Source organism: Triturus cristatus, chromosome 4_1, assembly GCF_964204655.1.
Source record: "Triturus cristatus chromosome 4_1, aTriCri1.1, whole genome shotgun sequence".
Classification (NCBI taxonomy): domain Eukaryota; kingdom Metazoa; phylum Chordata; class Amphibia; order Caudata; family Salamandridae; genus Triturus; species Triturus cristatus.
In genome coordinates, this window is record NC_140585.1 from 1,121,833,346 (window position 1) to 1,121,848,195 (window position 14,850).

Below are 14,850 nucleotides of genomic sequence, written 5' to 3' on the forward strand. Positions count from 1 at the left end.
AAGATTGTGGATTCTCAGTTATATAACAGAGACACACTGGAGTGAGATTAAGGGGCCTTAGTGCGACCTGCAAGGGCATCTTGAGCATCTGGCCGTGATATAGTTGCATTGACTTTCTAAGAATATTATAGTAAAGTAATGTATCATAATTAACTTATGGTACCTTACACCCCTTCCCCCAGGCCCGTAGCCAGCGGCAGATGTTAAGCAGGGCAAGACCCCAAGGAATTACTACAGGAGGATTTTGGTTCTCGGTGTTTGATATTGGTTTGGTTCCCCTGCAATTTTTTAATATGGTGAGATTTTAAAGAATGCAGCACATTTTGCAATTTTTTGTAAGTGTTACCATTATTCTACATTTACGGCTATAAGTGATAATAAATAGGAAATGGTACCTTTTAAAGCACAGTGAGCAAGAAACACTGGGACATTATCTTGAAATATGCAGTCCGGCTGGCATCTTGGGAGAGTTGTGGGGCGGGCAAATGGGTGGTGGGTAAAAATAAAAAACACACCTTAAACATGCGCTCCTCCTCACTGCACTTCCTCCTCCTGCTGCTGCAGTCCAACGCGGGCGACAGCCAACTGCCTTAACCAATCCCGGCCAGTGCTTGATTTGTAAAAAACATAAGTGCTGTGGCCACAGTTTGCAGAACACATTGCCACTGTACTTAACCTTCACACTGCTACAAGTGTGACAATTCATACTGTTCGAGGTCGCCAAAGCTTTAAGAACGGCTTGGGTGGCAGTCATTAGTTATTTGAATGCATATTGAATTAATAAACAGGTGTTTTTGTGCCCATCTTTACAATACAGTAACAGTGCCACCATGTGGCAGCTGTCATAATTGCAGGTTCCGGTAATTAAATGCCAGTGCCAGCAATTAAGTGCCGGTGCTGAGCACGAGAAACCACCAGCTCAAATTAAGCACTGATCCTGGCGCTGCTCTCACCAGCATGAGAGAAGTGCCAGGATTGGAGGGAGCAGCCTCTCTTGCTGCTCCCGAGGATACTGGAGCCCTGCACTTGCTCTAACACAGCTGTCTTAAGTCAGTTTGGTTAGAGCTTTCAAAGAGCACATGTCTGGCTGACCATCGCAAGACATCCATCCATAGGGACAAGCGCACTTTGAAAAGTGCCCAGGCAGCCCACCCTCCTCCCTGCCGCCATCACTCTGCAAGCCCCGTCCCATCCTGACCCTCGGTTCGGGATGGAGAGGTATGAAAAATTGAAATTGTAATAAATTAAGTTTATTACCATCTTATTTTTCCTCTCTGGGGCTTTTTTGGGGCTATTTAGGTGGCGGGGCGACTCTCCTCTTTTCTCATGCAGAAGCCGCCCATGGAAATATGTGTTAAAGGGTGTTTTCCACACACTTATATCCAGTAAAATTGCAGAAAACTAAATACCGCATGAATGCAATCATGCATGGGCCTGTGCACTCTCTCCAAGATACTTTTGGGGAAAAGTAAGGCAAATCCAGTGTTTCTAGGTACATTTTCTAAACAACCATGGACAACAATTGTATTAGTCTAGTCAAATTAGTTGAAAAAAATGGGCTAACCTAGAGCTAATTGCAATACAATTTCTGTGAGTGGATTGTTATTGAAATTTTTCCATAGAAAATGATGGTAAAAAGTCTACCACTCTATCATGACGCTAATCCAATATGGCGGATTTTTCAAAATGGCTGCCCATTATTTGAGATATAAGGTATAACTGTTTATATGCCCATGTGTGGTATCATTTTATATGTTTTTAGGGACGAGAAAGTCAAAAATAACATCAAAAATTGTTTCGGATGACTATAACATCAAATTGGGATTAATACAATAAACAACAATAATTATATGTTAATATGCCAAACATAGTTTTGACATTATTTTTTATTTACATTTTTTTAACATCATTTGAAAAGGATAAACAAATTTCAACTAGATAATATAGCACTTCTCAATATGACACTGACAAATGAAAATTGTTAAAGAGATAGATTCAAACAGCACTCCTCAGTATAAGAATAGTATGATTTCAATCATCGTCCATGTCCACTTCCATGGAATTGCAACAGCTTATTCCTCGACAATCCGTGCACGCATCTGTGCACACTATTCCCTGTCTTTTGCATATACATTGCAAGGTCGCACATTGACTCTTGCTACAGCCACATTTCACAAATTTTAATAAATGATCTGGTGCTAGTGCTTGACTCATTCTAATGGGAGCCAATCTTCCATCTTTCACTTTAAATCCCCACTGTAATGGATCCATATGAATACCCATCCACTGCTGCAACTGATGATATACTCTGAGTGAATGAAATTTGCAGGCATCCTCTGTAGGAGGCAAGACTTGCGGTTTCACATGTATTGTTGATTTTGTTGCCTTTGAAGTGAAAGTTCGAAGTCTCATATCATGTAGTGTGCTGTCTCCTGTTATTCCTCCATACAACTCTATAATAGCATTAAGACCAGCATTTTCAATTTCTTCTGTTGATTTTTGTGAAGTTTGGAATATGGCAGCACTTTCTTTGAAGCTGCCTGATTTTCTTAGCAACTTTATGGAGTCACGGTTTCCTAATCCAAATGGTTTGGAGGTGGTATCACATCCTAATACAGCGTGAGCAAATAAGATGTGAGAGCAGACGTCATTACCTAAAGCTTTTACAAATTTCCTAATATCATACACAGTTATGTTTTTGGAAGATTTCTTAGGTTCTGGGCAAAGGAAAATATCAAATTGGTTTTCTTGAAAATGATGAAGGAGTAGTATGAGAAGATCGGTGTCCTCGCCAACAATGGCTGTAGGATGAGTTTTGGCCGACTCAATAGCCTCCAAAACGACCATGAAGTCTGCATCACTATGAGCTTGCTTTGTTTTACACCCAGCTTCTTGTAACTTTTCCGATAATTGATCAATGAAGGCTTGTTTATTTTGATTATTACTCAGAAATAATTGTTTCTGGATGGCGATGGAGGTAGAAGTTATGAAATTTACTTTAGGTCCTACAATACCTCTGTTTCTTTTTAGATGGGCTTCTGATTTTCGAATACTATTATTGCCTGGCCATCCCATGAAAAGTACCATGGCCATCTATTATAATAATATTGTGATCAATATTATCAGCTGCATATTGAACAAATTTCGGAGGACTTTCAGAAGGTTCCACAAGGACAGGTATAGTATTTCCTCTTTCTGCTGCAGCTGAACGTTCAAAACGAAGAACTTCTGAATAGGAGCTGCAGAATCCCATATGATTTACTGCTTCAACTACAAATCTCGAGCTTGTGTTGTCATGTAATTGAACTGCCAGCCCTAACTGCAACGGTGCAACTAAGACTCGTGGGCGCACAGCTTGCATAATTGCCTGTCCTATAGAAGCTACTTTTCTCTCTCTGTTGGTTTTATCAGTAACAAAAACTGATAATAAGAGCATTAACGAATCAGGAATATAGCTCACATTATAATCAACACTACTCATGTTTTCAATGGGTGGATATGTTTCTGGTTCTACAGGGATGTCTTTAATATCATTTCTTATTATTTCAGCAGCTGCCATAAGGAGATTGTTTCGATCCTCTTCAACATCTTCATGGCTATGACTGTGGTACTCTTGCAATACATGAGCAGCTGTATTTTTAAAAGTAACGACATCAGCAGTCCCTGCAACTGTTCCTATGAAGATTTCATCTTCAAAATGCTCTCTGAGTTTTTGTTTCATATACTTCGAACTGTATGGTTCGCTATCTTCTGGCAGTAATTCTCGCATTTTATTAACAAGTTCATTAACAGTAGTTTGTTCTTCATCATTTGCCTCCATGTATTTAACTACTTGAAGAAAAGTTTCCTGGCGAACTGAGTTCTCTGGTCGACCTGAAGATATTGGAGGGTTATCAGTGAACTGCCCAGGAATGAATTTTCCAGTATAAAAATTGACGTCACACATTTACAGTGTGGTTTGTGGCCGAGGGCCGCACCTTGGGGGCGGGGTCATTAGGGGAGGGGGCGGGGCTAGAGCAACAAAAAAAACTGTGACCATGAGGTGGAACACAGGTCCCTGCAGCGGACGCCTTCGTCCACTGAGCCACCTTACCCGGCATACACATATCTCTCTCTCTCATTCTCTCTATCTCCCTCCCTCCCTCCTCCGTCTCCCTCCCTCCTCCGTCTCCCTCCGTCCTCCGTCTCCCTCCCTCTCCCTCCGTCTCCCTCCCTCTCCCTCCGTATCCCTCCCTCCTCCATCTCCCTCCCTCCTCCATCTCCCTCCCTCCTCCATCTCCCTCCCTCCCTCCTCCGTCTCCCTCCCTCTCTCCTTCTATCCGTCTCTCTCCCTCTCCGTCTCTCTCCGTCTCCCCCTCTCTGTCTCCCTCTCTCTCTGTCTCCCTCCCTCTCTCCCTCTCCTTCCCTCTCCGTCTCCCTCCGTCCCCCTCCGTTCTCCGTCTCCCTCCCTCTCCCTCCGTCTCCCTCCCTCCTCCGTCTCCTCCCTCCTCCATCTCCCTCCCTCTCTCTGTCTCTCTCCCTCCCTCTCTGTCTCTCTCCCTCCCTCTCTGTCTCTCTCCCTCCCTCTCCGTCTCCCCCTGTTTCCCCCTCTCTGTCTCCCCCCTCTGTCTGCCTTCCTGCTCTGTCTCCCTCCCCCTCTGTCTCCCTCCCCCTCTGTCTCCCTCCCTCCCTGTCTCCCACCCTCTCTCTCCCCCTCTCTCTCCCTCTCTCTCTCCCTCTCTCCCTCCCTCTCCGTCTCCTCCCTCTCTGTCTCCCCCTCTCTGTCTCCCCCTCTCTGTCTCCCCCCTCTGTCTCCCTCCCTGTCTCCCTCCCTCTCTCTCTCCCTCCCTCCCTCTCTCCCTCTCTCCCCCTCTCTCTCTCTCCGTCTCCCTCCCTCTCCGTCTCCCTCCCTCCCCCTCTCTTCCCCTCTCTCCCTCCCTCTCCGTCTCCCTCCCTCTCCCCGTCTCCCTCCCTCTCAGTCTCCCTCCCTATCAGTCTCCCTCCCTCTGTCTCCCTTCCTTCCTCTGTCTCCCTCCCTCTCAGTCTCCCTCCCTCTCAGTCTCCCTCCCTCTCCGTCTCCCTCCCTCTCCCCGTCTCCCTCCCTCTCCGTCTCCCTCCCTCTCCCCATCTCCCTCCCTCCCTGTCTCCCTCCCTCTCCCTGTCTCCCTCTCTCTCCCCGTCTCCCTCTCTCTCTCCGTCTCCCTCTCTCTCTGTCGCCCTCCCTCTCCGTCTGTCTCTTTGCCTCTCTGTCTGTCTCTGCCTTTACCTGTCTGTCCCTGTCTCTGCCTATCTGTCTCTGTCTGTCCCTGTCTCTGTCAGTCTCTATCTCTATCTGTCTGTCTGTTTCTGTCTCTCCCTACTGCCCTCTGTCACCCTCTGTCCCCTTACCTACCCGACTCTCACACCCTGCTGTTCTCTTGTCATTCTTTGTCACCTCTCCCCCCCCCCTTCGCTTGTATGGCAGCTGAGGCAGCTTCCCTTCCAGGGCACACACACAGCCCCACCCGAGTACTTCACAGGTCTTTAAGAGACCATTTGCATGATAACGAGGCTTTGTTGTATTTCACCTCTTAGCGCCCCAGCAGCTCCACTCGGACTATCGCTTGAATCCCCGGGCCCCCACAGAGCAGAGTCTGTGTTTGCTGACACTGTTAAAAAAAAAAAAACACAGGTACGATGTCTGCAAAGTCCGCGGGATGCCAAGAAAGGCTTGCCGGGCTGCTGGCGGCCCGCGGGCCGTACTATGAGTACCCCTGATCTACACAGTACAAAAGGGGGTGGTGATGGACGGAGCATCAGAACCAATCAAACACTCACACCCAGTCAACAGATCTGGGTTTGATCCATCACCGTTCTTTAGCCCACTCTGCCACCCCAGTTCAGACATGGCCATATGCAAATCAGTCTGACCCTGTGCCTCATGGGAACAGTCCAGCCCGAACTGCCAAGCCATGCCTTCCCTGGACCGGAAATACTATGAGTACCCCTGATCTACAGCATGTAAATCAGACACATTTTGGATACGTCTCTTAACTTTGTCTGCCCATTCATCATTGCGTTCGCTGCATTTTTGTAAAACTGATGATTTGAATTCAACTGTTCGTGCATTAAACTACACATTTTTTTTCCTCTCCCTGAAGTATAAACTTAACTCAGTACCACAGAAATTACATTTTTTTCTAAAATCAAACGGGGTTTCACACGACCGTAGAACACGAGAAGTTGTGGGATCTGATTCTTTCTCCTGGAACGGAGTTTTCAAGTTAACAAAACGCGCTCTACATTTCTGCCCAACACAAACGTGAAACTTAAATATTTTTCTCTCCTTGCATGTTTTTTGAATTCCAGTCACTCCTCTTTCAGTGAGTACAGATACATTGTCATCTTCTTGAAACACCACATCACAAATGAAACACTTTTCTACGTCCATTTTCACTGTATCTCACAGCAACTCACAAGAACCTGTAACACATAAATGAAACATTTTTAATTAACAAAAAAACAAACAATAACAACAGTTACAAAACAAAACACAAACAATAGCAAACTTTTTATATCAAAAGTTAATTGTAATATTTACGTTCCTTCACACTTTGTCATATAAGTCAACGAAAAAATTATACAAACTTTGTCTATCTGACATATTCCGCCATTATTTGATATTATGGTCATCAGAAACAATTATTTATGTTATTTTTTACTTTCCCGTCCCTAAAAACATATAAAATGATACCACACATGGGCATAAAAACAGTTATACCCTATATCTCAAATAATGGGCAGCCATTTTGAACAATCCGCCATATTGGATTAACGCATCATGATAGAGTGGTAGACTTTTGACCATCGTTTCCTACGGAAAAATTTCAATAACAATCCACTCACAGAAATTGTATTGCAATTAGTTCTAGGTTCCGCAACAAATTGACTAGTCTATATGGGTTTTTAAGACATTTCTAAATCAACTTCGGCAAGAGAGACCACAATAAAACAGTCAGTAGCAGAGATAGAGCTGAGGGAGTGAGTGTGGTGATAGGCCCCTTTCTATTACTTAAAGCGGCAGAAACTTGCCAGGCAGCTCCCAGTCATCGGCTCAGAGTTTTCTAGTTGGTTTCGAATAGCGAGCACTGGCACTTCTCTTTGGGAACCCAGATCTATTTTTCATCATTAGATTTTGGCTCTGACCAAAAGCAAGATGGGAAGAAAAGAAAGAAAGAAGGAGGAATTGAAATATCGGACAATGATGGCAAAGACAGAACGCAGGGATTTTGCAAGAGTGAGAAAAAGAGGCAGAAAGAGTAGGGTGATCGAGAAAGAGGCATGTGGTGAAATCAAGACGAAATAGCCTTAGTAGTTAGCAACCTCCACATGCAGCAGATCAGGCCTCATTGAAGTCCCACTGGACTGTGACAGTAGAACGCATGTGCATTAACTATTTCTAGAAACCAAAGTTGTATTTTGTCACCTCAAACTGTAACAGGCATAGTTTGGGGTTATTGTAGCCAGGGCCCACGGGTCCTTGCTGACAGGCTGCTATATTATCTCAAAAAAGGTTAGATAGTATTGCTGATGATCAGCATTTGCTAACTTGCCTTCTTGGGTGCTGTTAAAGAATGTTGTTCAGATAGGACTATAGCCTTGGTTATGGTTATGACTCTAGTCTGAGTGTTTGTGGTGCCCCGAGGGTCTCCCTATGCCTGTATCCATGCATTAGTGCCTCTGTGTCAGTGATCTTGCTTAAGTTTTAGTGCCTGTGTCAGTGTCTCAGTGTCCATGTAGTTCCGGTTCCCAACTTTGAGTGCTACAGTGTCAATATTCGGATTTTAGTGTAAGTCTGTCTTTCAGTTCAGTTCAGTTAAAGTTTCTTAATGTTTAGACAATTGTCTTTAAAACATAAATACATAAACACATTTTAAATTTATAAAACAATAAAAAAAATATTTAACAACTAGCCCCTCCCAATCACCACCCTGTCAATCCTTCTGGGACTCAATCTACTTGTCATCCCCAACACACATACTCCTGAGTGCCCTACATCAGTACGAGTCCCTCCTACCTTAGGCCCCTGGACTCTAGAAAATCCATCCATCGAATGAGGCTCCTTTCATGTCTAATCCAAGCATATTTGTAAAAATGTTGCAAAAGCGCATGCAACATCTAAATGTTCCATGTTCAACAAAAGAGCAAGTGCGTTATCGCAATGTTTATATCATATTTTATGAAAAAGCGGTTTTCAAATCAAGTGACAAATCCTATAAAAGTGATGACAATCAATTTTAAAATGTACGTAAAAATTTTGAAAACCACATGTGCAGTTATTCTCTGAGTCCAGAAAAGCATTACATTTCTCAGCCCTTAAATACCGGATATTCAAAGCTACCCGAAATTTTAACAATATCGAGCATAAGTGGGCATCTGGTAGTGCTGATATGTATGTGAACGCCCTCTTATTTCCCCACGATTCCAACATATAATTTTCTGAGGGTTTGTTCCCTACATACTCCATGTCAGCCAATCTTGACTCCCTACTACAGGCGACATTTAATTCACCCTTTTACAGGTCGGAGGCCTCAGCCGTCATATATTTCTCTATTTTTAGAGCCCCTGCAATGGTCTTTAATCTATTTCTGACCTGCCCAGCCTACCTTAACTCACTCCTTCCAATTTCAGAAACGCAGAGAACTGATACCTTCTGTACTTCCGAGGACCAAAGTTTACCCCCAAATCAGAGGGTTGTTTTATAGGCCAGGACTGCAGCTCCCCTTCTAATCTTATTGCTGAGCCCATCACACTTTTTTGGGAGGCCTAGCAATTTTTTCAGACACTTCTTCTCACACCTCACCCAACTCAGGGTCAATACCTCGACCCCGTAGAGACATTGAGTGGGGACCATTGCATTATGAGCTGTTAAAAGGGACCACCAAAGGAATTCCCGAAACGGTCTAGGCCCCCTATAATTGCACCTGCCAGTGTCTCAACCAATTCTGTATGTAGTGCCCAGCTCAGAATTTTTTGTAAATGTCATACTTAAATATTTGTATGAAGATAGCACCTCCACCGTCCTATTAACCAGGAACCACTTAAACGGTTTGGATTTTTTCCCAAAAGGTATTATTTTTGTTTTTCCCAAGTTTACCTTTAGTTTGTTCATGTCACACTAATGGTTAAACCTAATCAGTTTCCTCTGTAGGCCTGCTTGGGTCAAATCTAAAATTGCCAGATAGTCTGCACAAAGTAGGAAGAGCACATGTCTACTCCCTACTTTTGGCAAGAATGATTGAGTAGCTGCCAACACCCCCAGGAGATCTGCAAGAAACAAGGAGAACAACATAGGGGCCAAGATGCAGACCTGCCATAGCCCATTACTGAAAGGTATTCTTTCTGAAAGGGTCCATTCAAGACAAGCTCCACTTGGGCCCAATTCTAAGAATGTAGCTCCTGCAAGATTACCAATAAACTTGGGGGGATATCCTGCTGTTGTAATTTAGCCCGGAGTATATTGCAATCTACCAGATCAAAAGGCGCACTAAAATCAACGAAACAACAGAGCAAGGTCCCTGTTACTTCCTTCACCTTTTGCCCCAGGGCCAAGCAAAGCAATGGTCAATCATTGATTGCCCTTGCTTGAAACCCCCTTGTTCCATTGGGACTATTCTATTGCACTCAATCCAGTTCTTTAATGAAATGAGAATAACCTTGGAGTACAATTTTGCCACAACATCTAACAAGCTTATCAAATGATAGTAACCAGGTGCTTCCAACTCCCCTTTTTTATGAATCGATTTAATTATTGCACCCTTCCAGCTGGGCGGAAATATACCCGACTTAGTTATGGTTATACAAACCTTTGAAAAAAAAGATGCCCACATCACAGGATTAGTCTTAATCACAATTGCGGGGAGATTATCCAGGCCAGCTGAATTGGTTAAGTTTAGGGAGGTTATCAACTTAGCTACAGATTGAGCAGAGAAAGACTCCAATGCCTCTCCCCTTTATTTAGACCAATTATCCCTCATGGTTTCCACCCTGGCCTTATAAATATTGCTTAAGAATGTTACCCAAGCAGTTTCTGGAACCGTACACCTTGCTGGGGGGATCGCATTGCCACAACCACTCTTGACTAACTTCCAGAATTTTCTCATATCCTTATTCTGGAGGGTGCTAATCATGATGTCCCAATTTGACTGATAAAAGGCCTGCTACTTAGTCCTAACCAGGGCCTCATACTCCCTTTATTTTACAATTAAAGGCCTCAATCTTATTTGTGGAAACCAGGGACCACCTGACCCTTCCTACTTTTCTTTCTCCTAGCCAGGAAGCACTCCTTGTCAAACCACAGCTGTTTAGCAGACCAACAGTGTTTTTCCTTTTTAGCCTCCTTATTACATGATTGTACAAATGGAATTAAATGGCTAATTACCTCAGCAATTATTTGGGAATTAAATTCCAGGATTGATAAGCCAGCATCCCCACCAGCCTCCAGCTCATTGAGGACTTCATACTGTGTCAACTGGCCATATACCTTTCATCCATTCTAGTAGTTGAACATTTAGGAAAAGCTACTTCCATTGGGATCACCCACTCCCTAGGTGGCGTGGCAGCGGCTATGGCCATTTTCAAGCACCAATGATCACTGCCCCTTATTCTTGACAAGTCGAACCGTGTGCAGAAGTCAGAACCATGCCTGTATCAACATATGATCTAATGGGCAATGCCGGTTACCATGCAAAAGCATTTGAGCTGCCGGTGTATCTCCCTTACAACAGCCACTTAGACAGACAAATCCTAATGCAGGGAGGAATTTAGTAAATTTGCCTTCTAAATTGGATTGAGTACACTCTGGGAAGATTGCATTGGAGATTCCATAGCTTGCTAACATATTGGAAACCCTGACCTCAACCTACACTGGGACAAAGCAAAGGTTAAAGTCCCCTACTAGGAGAATCGGGGGGGGGCAGGAATTCTGTCAACCCTATCAGATCCCTCTGGAGCTCTTCCCACATTTACATGGGCTCAACCTGATTATGTAGACATTAGCAATTATTAAGCTACTTTGCGAAAGACAACCATCATACAGATCCAGAAAGCAAGCAAAAAGCCACTCACTACTTGTCTAAATAATTATAGCTCCTTTGCTGCATTTTGTCGATATCAATGTCAATAGGCCGCCTCTTACCCACCCAGGACCCATTTTTAATTCCTCTATTTTTCAAACTGCACAAACCCACTCCGCTGGATTTGATCACCCGCCAGTCAGGTCTCCTGGAAGCAAATGATCTCATTCTCCTTCCATATTTGGATAAGATCGTTCTTATTAAGTTCTCCAACCCATGAACATTCCAGGATACTACCCGCAGGCTTCGGTGCGGCAACTACCTAGTCCACCTGTCACCCCCAAATAAGACACTCTCCCTATGAAAGCTTAGACGTGCACACCTATTACAAAGTGGACTAGGGTCTATCACTCCCTCTCTTGGTTGGTACGGAATGGTTATCTTTAAGGTACCTCGATTATACCCTACCACACGTGATGGGAATGGGATTACCTCCCTTTCAACTACCAAATTTACTTGTTCCAGATTCAGGGCAGCATGATTTACCAGGAGGGGTGATTCTAAACAAGAAAATCCTACCTCAATTTTGGCCACAATTATAAGGCAGAGGCTATAGAGCTCCTCACTAACCTCTAGTATCAGGTCCACAAAAAGTGTCTGTGACCCTATGTATGTGCCCCCATGTCAGTGCCCTCTTGTCCGTAAGCCAGTATCAGTAACCCCTTTAATGAACCACAGGTTAGTACCTGAATGTTGCATGCCCCCAGTAAATGCCCTTGTGTAACTGTCCTTGTATCACCTGTTGTTGTGTTCAAGTATAGGTATCTAAGTGTTAATATCCTAAAGTCCCCATGTTGGCGTTCCATTATCTGTATCCCATTGGGAATTCCCTTGTGTCAGCATCACTGTGGTGCCGGTGTGTTATTGTGTGACTCATGCAACAAACTTCTTCCACTGCCACATTGTCAACATCCCAATGCTATTGTTGGTGTCACTGTCTCAGTGCTGTAGTGTTTGTGTTCCAGTGGCAGTATCCCATGCCAGTGTTCTTGCATCAGAAACCTCTGTTAGCATCCACAGGTACAATAGTGATATGTTCCCCAGTCAGTGTCCATGTGTCAGTATATCAAGTTACAGTCTAATAAGTCCAACTGATTAGTGTCAATATCCTTGTACCCTGGTATCCCTGTGTCAGTGTCCCAGCATTAGTGTGTGTGTCCCATGTCTGCATCCCAATGTCCCTGTTCCCATGAGAGTATTGATGGTCCTGTTTCGGTACCACCTGTGTCAGTGACCTAGGGTCTGTTTTGCTTCGCCTGTCTCATTATCTTACTGACAGTGTCCATTTGCTAGTGCCCCTGTTAGTGTCCGAGTGTGTCTATTTGTCAATGTGGACACATCAGTGCCCACATGTTATTGTTGGTTCTCCTGTAGCAGTGTGCTAGTTACAGTGTTGGAGTTCCTTTGTAAGAGCCCCCGAGTCATTCTTTGTGACCTGTGTCAGTTTCCTAGTTTCGGTGTAGGCCCGCTGTGTCACTGTACTGGCCTTTGTCTCTCACATGATAGAATTGTTTGCTTTAAAACTTCCTATCCAATCCTAGGTCTGCTGGTACCAAGGGGGTAGAAGAGTCACCAGGTCTGGGGTACAGATGTATGGGCGATTTGGTGATATAAAAAGTGGATCAGGGATGATAAAGTGTACTGGGAAGTATACATTAGTTGAAATAGTGCATTTCCCAGCTGTAGACCAATGTTCAATTAAATTTGCTAGAAACCAATTCATCTGAAATGGCACTCATAAACAAATCCAGTGCTTTGATGGACAGTTTTTATTGGACGGGAGAGCATTTTTTTTAAACCACTGCTGATTCAACCATTGCGTGTATTATGAATGAGAGCTGACTAGACTTATCAGTATTAAAAAAGCCATAGCCACTTTATGTGGTGTAAGACATGCATGGAAGCAATATTCTCGATTACTTATTGGGGCTGAGGGTCAAAATTGGTGCACACCTATTTACTAATAGATTTCTTTCTGACATTTGAGGTTCACTGTAAATTGAGGTATGGTGACTAAACAATAACAATGCCTGCTTTTCAATTAAGTATTAACAACTGATTCTACATAGGAGTACTTTCTGCACCTGCATCAGGACAAGAGCAAAAGTGCAGCTGGAAATATTGATGTGCTTGATGTGTGTGTGTGTGTATTGTTGGTTGAGTTGTGACTTGTGTGCTATATGCTTAATGTGCATGGCTTCTATGTGCTGTAATCATGATGACTTATTTGTCTATCTGTAGTCTGTCTTTTTGCTAGTTTATGCTGTGCTATATGTAAGGGTGAGTGGAGCTGGCGTAGCTCCACTCTCTCCCCCTCCCAAATTATTTAAAAGTGATAAGAGAAGGTACTTACCTGCGTGTCTGCCGCCTCTCCTGCCTGGCCGCTCTCCTTCCTGCTCCTCGCATCCTTCTTCATTGAAAAAAACACTATGTTGTACCTCTTGAACGATTAACCTAGACTTCTGCTTTGTTTGGGTAGTTGTTTTTATATTTCTGTTTTATGTTGCATGCTGGTATCTGTAGTCCTGAATGTATAATAAAACATATCTACTAGAAACAGGAATCAATGAAAAAATCAAATTGATAGGTCACTTGTATTTCATAGGTTGAATTGAGAGATTGTATTTGTTTTTCACAGAGGTTTTAAATCAAAATGTAAATACAATCTTGCACATACCAGATCCAGATCAGGAAGCTACATCCATATTACTGATTGTCCTTGACCAACCTTCCGGCTTCAAGAGGTGTCAGGCCAAAAGAACAGGCAAGGGGTGCTTTGGTGGTAATGGTACCACTGCCACTTCACCATTCATGAAAGGAAATGTGTACATGTCACTCACAATTAGCTGTGATGGTTGTGGTGGTTCATTTTGTTAGAAATATAATTTACTAAGCCATAGCACAGTCACTGAAATCATGATTCAAATACCCCAGGGTTTTCCTGGTGCTTTAAAACGATTTCCAGACAAACTACTCAACTTTAGAGCTGCTTTGCCATCAGTTTGTGTGTTCTCCTGCATATGAATCACGAACAAAGGCAGATTTCTTCTTAAATCTAGGAAAGGGAATGATGCGGCTGAGAAAAACAGTCAATTTAGCATGTACATACAGTGCCATATTAATGTACCCCCCTTGACCTTGCAAGACTTCAGTGGCAGGCTGGGCACTGGGGGATTCTGGCAATCATTAACAGACAGTAGTTTCTTGTGATTTAATTACTCCTTCATCCAATGCACAGGCACACCAGTGAACCGGGCAGTAATAGCCGTGAAAGTGGCCAAATTACCATACACGTCAACATGTTGGAGTAGGTGAGAGGGAGATGTACCAAGGAAGCGACAAAAACAAAATATTTCTATTAATTCATATTGAACTGGAGGATTGTTTCAGAGTGGAGAAAGCAAAAATAAAGGCACTTTTGCCTTAAAAATGATAGACTCAACAAAACTGGTAGCATGTGCCTGTCTTAGGTTGGCAATGGAAAGACATCCTACCCTCCTCACACCCCACACCCAAAGAAAAACACCCACACACCCACCCACCAGCATAAATATCAGTGGACACATATGCAGACTCAAAAATGCATGTAGTTTAGCATCTGGTTAGTGGATAAAGCACTATATCACTACAATACAATATACAGACTTTGATACTGCTGTTAGTTCTATCTAGTACTGGTACAGGGACATAATCTGTATTTTCTGCAGCTGACATTGCTGTCTCCCTCCCTCTCCCTCTCCAATGTATTCACTGGCCT